Raw genomic sequence first — 9,622 nt, 5'->3', positions numbered from 1 at the left:
GAGGGAGGGCCGGAGGACGGCGAGGGGCAAATATCAGTGTTTGAGGCCCCAAGTATGGAGCTGTTGGACCGGAAATCCATCCGTGCGGAGGGCCTCCGGGGGTTCGATTGGTGCCCAAAGGACAATTTGATTGCCTACTGGGCCCCGGAGCGGCAGCAGCAACCTGCCCGGGTAGTCCTTGTGGAGCTCCCGTCCAAGAAAGAGGTGCGGCGTAAGCCCTTGTTCTACGTGGAGGACTGCGAACTCACGTGGCAGAACGAAGGGGAATACCTGTGCGCCCAGGTGACGCACAAAAAGCGCCAGTCCAAGAAGAAAGTCAGCCTGGAGCTCTTCCGCGTCAAGGAGGCAGGCATCGCCTTGGAAATGGTGGAAATCGACGCCACGCCCGTTCGAGACTTCGCCTGGGAGCCTGCCGGGCACCGCTTTGCCATCATCCATGGGGACGACGCGAACAGCTACCGGTTCTCTGTCTCCTTCTACTCCATGATCCACCCCACGACGGGCCAGAAGGAGGTGACCCTTCTCTATCGTTTGGAGGGGCAGAAAGCGCGCCCAGTCAACAAGCTCTTGTGGTCTCCCAACGGCTCCATCATTGTCCTGGCCAAACTTGCGGAAGCCAGTTCGCTGGAATTTTACGACGTGGACTCTCACAGCACGCTCGCCAAACGCGATGACCTGTCTCGAATCGATTATTTGAAATGGGATCCCTCGGGCCGTTACTTGACCGACGCGATCCAGCAGCCGATGGGAAATTCCTACTACAAGTACTCGTACGACAACGGCTTTCGGATGTGGACGTTCCAAGGGACGTTGATCGCGCACGTGGAGAAGAATCAATTTTACATGTTCCAATGGCGGCCTCGCCCGCCTTCCCTGTTGACGGCGGAACAGCAGAGAAAGGTCAAGAAAGACTTGCGAAAATACGAAAGGAGGTTTGACAAGGAGGACCGGGAGAAGGAGATGAACAAGAAGAAAGAAGAGTGGCGGAAAAAGGGGGCGCGGCGGGCAGAGTTCAGGGCTTTCTACGCGACCCGACTGGCGGAATTTCAGGCCCGAAAGGCTGAGTTGGTGGCGCTGCAGAAGGGATACGACGATGAGGAGCTTGAGAACTATGAAATCCGAGTGGTTACGCGGAGGATGGTGCCTTTGGGAGACCCGGAGCTTGCGGGTTAGGAGAAAAGAAAGGAGGAAAACAGGTGGTGGGAAAGATGAACGAAAGCGAACAAAATCTAGTCTCTTAATCGACCATATCGGTCCATGACGTGTCATTAGGTCAGTCGAGAATATTTAGTTGCACATCAATCTTGTGAGTTAATTGCAGTCTATTTAAGTCTTGCACTTTTAGGGAAGTCTAGATGCATGCTATGGACATGACCACAGACATCCTCAAGGGTCCTTAATTTCCACACGAAGCTCTCCTTCACAACACGATGTTTTTACGTCGCTTTCTTCGAATGACCCGCTCACTCCGATGGCGGACAACGTCATCGCCATCCCTCTCCGCACCTCTCCCGCGGTCATCAAGACGTGGTCGGGGTTGGGGTCGACGTGGCTGTGGGAGCGCCTGCTGGTGCTGACTGGGTGGGTGGAGACTAAACAGCTCCAATTCCTTCCCTGGTTGCCTCAAGACGCCTCTCTTATCCTCTTCATGCTGCGCGTCTCGAGCGTTCCCACTTCGCGTCGCTTCTTCGCCCTCGGACGCACAGGCAAGGCGATAAGCCCGTACCTCATCCGTTAATGCACTCACCAATTTTCCCTCCCGCCGTCGATACTGCCTCTCAATCCACCGCCATAGGAAAGCCTTGACCCTCCCCCGCCGCCAGATAGCCTCCATGTAATCCTCCAAGTGCCCCCATCGCCGGCGCAATGTAAGCTGTGTCCACTGTTCCCACCCGTGTGACAAACGCAGCACTCGGTCTCCCTGCTCGCCCGTCGTAAGCGCCTGCCGCTGACGACGTTGGAGGCATATGGCCCTCTTGAGGGAATGAAAAAACACCCTTCCCGACACGCGCTTTCCCTGTCCCTTCCCCACATGCCCCTCCCACCGCCCTTTCCTTTCGTATCGTCTCGCCATCGCAACCTGGGCGCTTCCAAACTCCTGCCAGTAGCTCCACCGCTGCCACCGTACCACCATTCTTCCCACGCGCCATCGCGCCGCCCGTGCCTCCATCCTGCTCAACCGTCTGCGTCGTATGCCGCGTTCCCCTTCCTTGTCCACCCACCTCCTCCATCGGCAGCGCACACTTGTCTGCAGAGCCCTCCGCGCATGCCACCGTGTCGCAACCTGCCCCCATCGCCATTGTCTACCCTGTTCTCGGGACCGGATGGCCCACTTAAAAATGGCTTCCCTCATGATGCGCTGCCAGTAATAGACCGTCTCGCGGGACGCCACCTCTGCCCGTCGGCGCTTCTTTTCCAGCACCGTTTCCCGCCATGTTCGCATGGCCTGGGAGCATCTCAAAGCGGACAAGCTTCTCTTTACCCGAGTCTCTCTGTCGGCAACGCAATTCTTCACTACCTTCACCTCTTGCCACCATTGAATCCATTTTCGAAGCCCTCGTTGTTTCCCTCCCAACACAACGCACATCAGAAAGTGCTCCTCCCATCGACGCCTCCGCTCTTTTCGTGCCTCTTTCCACCGACACCAACGACGAAGCAAACGACGCGTCACTCCCTCCGCCCATTCCATCCCAAGTTTTTCCCGCAAGGCATGCGCCCACCCGTACAAGACACGCGACAGCGTCACACTGTTCCGTATTTGCATGGCTTGCCGCACTGCCTTTTGTCTCCAATAAATTACCTCCCACCTGCGGAATGCCTTGGCCAATTTCCGTCGTCTCCATTGCCGCCGCCTTCTCCCCGTCAACCCCTCCCCTCCTTCCCACAGTTCCACCGCTTGAACCAGGCCCTGTCGATTTCTTCGTTTCCTTCCGACGGCCCCTCGCAGCTCAAGTACTCCCCGCCCAAGCGCCTTCCTTTCCACGTGCCTGGTAACCAGGAGAGACATCTGTGCCCGCGCTTGTATCTTTGTCCTATGCCGCTGGATCCATGCCTGCCAGGCCCTTCGCAGTCGGAAAGGGAGAGCCGTCCCTTGGAATGTCCTCCAGGCCTCCTCCCGTGTGGCCCGCGCTAGCTCCCAAGCACGTCGGTAGAGCGCCCACCTTCTGTGGTTCCAGTGGCAGGAGCTGAGGACCCGCCCCGCGCGACAACGGGTACGACGGATGCAATACGCACACCACTGGGTCCACGCCCGCTCCATGCGCATGCGAGTGAGCCGGTGGTAGGCTGCTTCCAGACGAGGCAACGCAGGCATCAAGGGGAGAAAAGGTCCAGGAGAGAGCTCAAGCGAAGATGGATCCAGGGGGGGCGGCACGGTCCATGGAGGCTTTTGCCCTCCGCCCTGAAAAGAGTGCTCGGCGCCACCATCCTCCATGCTCGGTGGAAAGGAAGGGAAGCGAGCACCCTCTGGCCCTTTCTGCAGGAAAGTGTCCTCGCCACTACCAGATGGTGACCTCCGGCATCGGGGGTCCAACGCCCTGAACACATGCTCCGATATCGTTCTAGCATGCTTCCTGGCCCCAGTCTGGCGTTTCCAGGAGAACCACACAGAGCGTAGTGTACGAATATCATGGTACCCACTTCCTCGCGCTTGTGCCCCGGCCCGCTCACGTTCCCTTTCCCATTCCACTGCGCCCATGCCGCACTTGAGCAGGCAAGACTGCAACGTTTCCGACATCCGCCGCGACCCGTTTGAATCAACGCAAGCGTGGCCCGTCTCAAACACCTCTGACATCTTTCCCTCTACCTTCCATCCCTCCCTGGTGACGGGCGATGCCAGGGCCCGCCGAATCAGTTTTCGCGCCCAAAACATTTTCCATCCCTTGACGCCCTTGGCTCCCCCTACCCTAGCATGCTTTCGCTGGGCCAGTGCCTCCTGTGCCTTCAATTGATGACGAACACCATGGATCCATCCATTCCACCATCGAATGATGAATGCCTTTCGCAACACGCGCCTTTTATGCACTTGAGAAGCCCCTTCCTGCAAGCTGCGTTCCTGCTCCCGTTTCTCATAACGACGCCGTACCCTTCGCCGCCATTGCCCCCACGCCCTTTCTCCCGCCCACCAGGCCGCTGCCCGGCGAATGCGTCCTCTCTCTCGCCGACAATGGCCGAGAAATCGGTCCAACCACGTGTATGTTGCTCTCCTTAATTTCCGTTCCGCCCACCATGTATCCATTGCGCGCAATCTTCCTCGTTCATCCCGGCGGTGCTGGCACCATGAAGCCTCCCAGTACTCCAATCCCTTCTCTTTCCTTCGCAAATCCCACCATAAATCCCCCTTGCCCGTCGCGACGCTTTGATCTCGTCGTTGTTCGGTCCACGACCGCCATAGGCGCAACCGCCGTCGTTGGCGTTTCTCGTCCACAAACCTGTCCAACGCACGTGTCCGTGCCAGGAAAGCGCGACGACGTGCCTTCTTGTTGTTGAATTCCAACGCGAGGAAGCCACGTTGGATCAAAACAGGGAAGAGAACGTGGTGCGCTGCGTACTCCTTCAAAGCCCGGTAGTAAGCATGCCGGGCACTCCATCGTCGCCACCGGCGGAAGCCTTTCTGGAGAGGGAGGGGGATACCTGCACGTACAGAAACGCCAGTTTCCAAGATACATGCCTCGTTTCTTGAGGCCAGAGGAATAAGATTTGCTGGTGTGGACAGGAACAGACGGGGTAAGAGGCGCCTTGACACAGTCGGGGTCGCTCCCTCGACGCCTGTCCCACGAAGCATGGCAAGACGCTGCCGCTGCCATTCGCAGGTCACCGCGTAAATGCGACGGATCGCTCGACGCTGCCGGAATCGTGTCATGGATGCTCGGACGCGAAGTTCCCGACTTTGTCCGAGACGGCGCCTGTGGAGCCAAGCGACCCATCGCTGGAGGGCTGTTTCTTCCAGGACTGAAGTGTGATGACAGTCCGCCCGTTGCCTATAGTAGAACCACCCAGCGGCAGAGGTCATGAATGCGCCCATCTTATTCGACGTCTGCATAGGCATTAACTTGGCATGTGTGGCAGGGGTTCCGGGGGGGAAAGGTCGGCTGGTACGGGGAGGAGGTGGCAGGGGAGGCGAGAAAAACAAGTCGTCGGGCATTGATTCCTTTCGTGACGCCGAATGGCAGTTCACTTGACCTGAAAAAGTTTTGTGCCAGACTTGTTGCAAGGATGCAGTGCGGTCTACCAAGGCACGACGTTCTTGGTCAAGTTTTGTGAGAATTGTAGCGTCTAGTAAGCGAGGCGGCGATCGGTCAGCGGGTGGTATTATATCATGGCCCCGCCTAGTCCTCCGCCTGCCCGAGGAAGCAACTCCGATCGTAGAAATTTTATTTGTACGGGAGGGGGTAGGAGAAGGGGAAGAAGATGTTGACGAGGGAAAAAATCCCGCACTTCCTTCTCCATCTCGCAGCGCCAGTATGCGTCTAAGAACGTCCTCATGGAGGACCCCTCTTAGATGCAACGGGGTCCCCGACGTCTCGCGTGTCATCAAAACTGCGTAATAGTGCGGGAAGCCTGCGTCAAAGATGTATTGCTCGAGAATACCAAGGTAATTGTGTTGATCAACAGTGTATTAAAGGGTGCGATGGCATTCATCCGGGTCTCTTTCGGGAGCCCAAAAATCAGCGACGGTACGGTTGCTTGTACTTCGCTTTGAGGCTCGGAGCCCTAAAAACATACAGATTTAGAGCTAGATATTGGTCACCTTTATAAAAAGTATCAGATAAGTCATTTAAAGGTGTAGATGGGAAAAAAATCATTTACGTTCAAGCCTGCAGAGGGTGGAATATTTACCCATGCAACACATGGCTCGAGTGATAGCATGACACACGACCACGATTTTCTTTTGAGCCCAGGCACCTTTAAAGTGATAAGCCTCGTCGAAAACCTGAATATAATCGCACGGTAGTATACCCCGATGGATATGCTGCTCGCAGGTTTCACAATTCCAGTCAACTTTTAAGTTTGAAGTACGCCTTCTAGACTGAGGCAAATATGTGCCAGAAAAATGAGAGTCGTACTGCACCAGGCATACCCCCCACAAAAAAAAGATATTGATTTTAAGACAGTGAGGATGTGACCTCCGCATCCACTTGCATATAGCATCCAGTGTATATTTCTTCAAATACAAATACACTCCGACACGCTCGCTTCCGAATATCCTATACTCCAAGTGTTCGCCACTGGCTACCTAAAAAATCGACTTATTCAATCAGCCTATCTCCCTAAGCGCTAAGCTATTTGCAGATCCTGGTCTTTCACCAGGCCTTTGAAAATATCCTCCCACTTTTCGGCACGTCTTTCCATTCCACTTTCCTTGGGGAACTCGGGTTGGAGAGGCGTACGCCTCCCGATCTCGTACACTTCAAAGGTGACATCCGCCGCCTCTGGAGCTGTGATAGCATGTACCGCCACAGCGGCCACGTCATTTCGGGATATCTCGCCGATGATGGTGTCTTTCTGGTTTAATTCCAAGCCAATGACCCCCAACCCCTTATCGTTCGACAAGCCCCCCGGTCGGAGCACTGTGTACGTGACCCCAGCAGGCGCTGACGACCTGTATAACGCCCGCAGTCGATCTTCGCCTTCGAGCTTAAGTCCCATGATCCCGCGCGCAAACATGTTGGTGACCTTATACCCGAACGAGTCAGGTTTCGTCACCGCGCCCGAGGAGATTACCAGCAAACGGGGTATTTTCTCGGAGATGGCAGCCCGGGCAATATTTTCCACGCCGTCGCAGTCCACAGCTTGTGCATTGCCGCCTTTTTTGGAGGCCGAAGACGCGAATATCACCGCGCTGGAGCCTCGGATTGCGTCTGACAGGGTGTCATACTTTGTAACGTCGCCAATTGCATAGGTTAAGAGGCTGAGATCAACATTGACCGGCAGGTCTTTCTTTGCGTCGTATTCAAAAGGTTGGTAGGACAGAGCACGCACTTTTTTCCCCTCTGCCAGGAGTTGTTGTACGATCAGCCTGCCCGTTTTCCCCCGAGCCCCCAGGACCGCTACAGGAGCATCGGAGGAAGGGCGCGAAGCGGCAAGGGCAGATGAGGGGATCCATGGAAACAAAGCCGAAGCACCGAGCCCTACGCCGAGTCGACCATAGGACTCGAGTAGCTCGCGGCGTGTGCTTCCATCGCTGGCTTCAGGGGAGGAGGTAATCGGAGAGGAAGGGGACGCAGTGGTGGAGGAGGCATGTCTCGTGGCCATCTCGCAACGTACATGACTGTGGTGAGCAGGATTACGCGGGAGATTGAAAGCGAATGTGACGGTGGTCGGCAGGACGAAGAAAAAGAAAAGGAAAAAATGCACCAGGTATTTTGATGTTGCGTTTGTTGCCATGCTGGGACGGCAACAGTACCACTTCGATCAAGGCCAGGACGATAGCTTAAAACGTAGGATCTCCCTGCCAGGTGCAAAAATAATCATGTCAGGAACGAAGCATTATTTCAGAAGGCTTTATCGGGCACATTTTTGTTTTTAAGCAAAGTATTCCCTCCACCCCTCGGCTCGCTTCCGCTGTCAGAGAGAGCAGGCTCGAGCCCAAAGAGAAGCCTTGCCGTCTTTTTTCCCCGACTGGCCTCAACCATGTCCACGAGGGGCAATCTTCAACCGTACTAACGTTGTACGTTGCAAGCCTGGAATGGCTGAACATGTGGGTGGTCGACCCAGGCACCATGGATCGGTGGGCTTGACGGGCACGCGCCATTAATTGGCTGCAACAGAGCAGGGCACTGCCTCCCCACTCGCACGTCGTTGTTGATGTCTTGGGCGGCCCACGAAATCCTTGTACTTTGACATTTCGGTGCCTTCAGCCCACGTCTGTACGCTTTGCACCCTTATCAAATCACACAGGGCTTGGCTCTCTGCAGCAGCATTCATGGTTGCTGTCATGGCTAGCGGGCGCCCGGTTTCATACTCTCCTCCGCCCCTCCCATTCAAGCCACGCCGCGGCCCTCACCTCCTCTTCCTCCTTGCTTTTATCCTCGCATCATCATGGATTACGGCCGCTGGCGCTACATGGTCGGGTATTAGGCACGTGTCACAGCGTCTGAGTACAAATGTGGTGGATCTAGCACCTAGGGCTGCGCTTTCTAATGGCAAATCCGATGCCAGCAAAGTCAACAGGGCCTCGACATCAAGAACTCCGAAGACAGAGACGGCAGCCATCGTCCCCACGGAAAGCCTCACGAAGCTTCAAAGCTTCTTTCAGCAAAGAAATCAACGTACAGAAGGAATAGTCCCGGGCAAAGCCACAGGTGCGCCCCGCGTCACTTTGGCAAGTCAAGCCACTTCAACTTGTAGCTCCCCGGCGCGGAGAAGAAACCACCCCCGGCCCTCCCTCCCTCCCTCCCCCTCCTTTTCCTCGCCCTTGGTCGCGCTAGCGGCCACAATTAGTGCTCCTTTCCGTCCCAGGAAGGGTCGTGCCGCTGCCGCCGCCACAGGCAGTCGGTGGTCCCCCTCCTCTGCCTCTCCCTCGTCCTTTGCATTCTCTTCCTTCCTCCCCACCCTGCCTGCCTTGCACGTCAACAAAACCCTTACGTTCTGGGGCAACATGCTGGCGGGTGCCGTGTCTCGTTCCTGCGCGCAAACCGCCATGCACCCGGCCAACGTGGTGAAGACCCTGTTGCAAACCAAAGGGGCCGGGGAGCTCGCCAATTTGAACGTCCAAATCTTGACCAGAGGGGCGGGGGCCCAATTTGCCCTCTCCCTTCCCCACGGGGCCCTCGCCTTTGCCGTCTTGGAGGCCACGAAGAGCACGCTGTCCTCCTGGTTCCCGGTCAATTTTGCGGGCCCTGCCTTCGACTTTGTTTCCTCGGCGGTCTCCACCACCATCTGCTCCGTCATCAGCACGCCCCAAATGGTCCTCACGGACCGGATCATGGCCGGCTACTACCCAAACCTGGTGCACGGGGTCCGCACCGTCCTCAAGAATGACGGGGTGCAGGGGCTGTACGCCGGCTGGTTCGCGGCCCTGGCGCAAAAAATTCCGAGTTACGGGCTGACTTGGGTGTTTTTCCAGCAACTGAAAATTGCGCGAAACCGTTGGATGGACCACGAAGCGACGAACGGGGAGAATTTCGGGATGGGGGCGTTGGCAGCGGCGGCGACGGTGTGTGTGATGATCCCTCTGGACACTGTTAAGACCCGCATCGTCACCCAAGCCGCCAACCCCGCGGCCGGCGTGCACTACAAAGGTGTGTGGGACTGTTTCTCCCGTGTATTGAAGGAGGAAGGTTTGAAAACGTTCTACGCGCCCTTGGCGCCCAGGTTGGTGAGCGTGGTGCCCATGATTGGGATCCAATTCGGTGTCTACGAATTTATGAAGCGGACGATCGCAGGCATGCCGGAAAAGGGCCCCCGGGAGGAAAGGAGGGAGGGGGGCGGGTGGGACGCCGTCAAGGCCTGGGGCAGGAGAAAAGTCCCGAGCTTGGCTCCAGAGTCGGACTCACCGCTCTCCCAGCCACCGCTGAGCGAGATTTTCGACGAAATTGAGGATGCGAATTAGGGGGAGTTGGAGAACGGAAGAAGAAATCAGGGGAGAGGGAAGGAGGGAGGGATGGAAGGAGGGAGGGAG

The sequence above is a fragment of the Nannochloropsis gaditana genome, assembly GCF_000240725.1.
Source record: "Nannochloropsis gaditana CCMP526 unplaced genomic scaffold scaffold433, whole genome shotgun sequence".
Taxonomy (NCBI): domain Eukaryota; class Eustigmatophyceae; order Eustigmatales; family Monodopsidaceae; genus Microchloropsis; species Microchloropsis gaditana.
Note: the sequence above shows the minus strand (reverse complement) of the source record.